This window comes from Protopterus annectens, chromosome 13.part0, assembly GCF_019279795.1.
Source record: "Protopterus annectens isolate FY-2018-M chromosome 13.part0, PAN1.0, whole genome shotgun sequence".
Classification (NCBI taxonomy): Eukaryota; Metazoa; Chordata; order Ceratodontiformes; family Protopteridae; genus Protopterus; species Protopterus annectens.
Genome location: NC_056747.1, coordinates 212,418,342 through 212,418,870, shown reverse-complemented (window position 1 = coordinate 212,418,870; position 529 = coordinate 212,418,342).

Sequence of the window (529 nt, the reverse complement as noted above, 5' to 3'; positions counted from 1 at the left end):
CCGAAACACCGACATGGGCAATGTGTGAGCGTGACTCAGTAAGTGTGCAATAAGTGAGGGATTTAGCGTTAGGGAGCAGACAGTTAAGTGTGAGATAGTGAGGGATTTAGGGTTAGGGTGCGGGAAAGGTGAGTGTGCAGTAGTGTCGGACTTAGGGTGCGGGTAAGGTAAGTGTGTGACAGTGACGGAGTTTAGGTTTATGGGCGGGTTAAGTGAGTTAGGGTTAGGGTGCGGGTAGGGTAAGTATGCGATAGTGACGGACTTTAGGTTTAGTGGCGGGTTAAGTGAGTTAGGGTTAGGTTGCGGGTAGGCTAAGTGTGCGATAGTGACAGACTGTAGGTTTAGTGGCGGGTTAAGTGAGTTAGGGTTAGGGTGCAGGTAGGGTAAGAGTGCGGTAGTGTCGGACCTTAGGGTTAGGGTTTGGGTTACGGTTAGTGCATGTATAGTTGTGTGTAATGTGTAGTTTACGTTTTGTGTGTCGGTGTTTTGGGTGTCGGTGTTATGGTGTTCTGTTTTGTTCGTTTTCGGT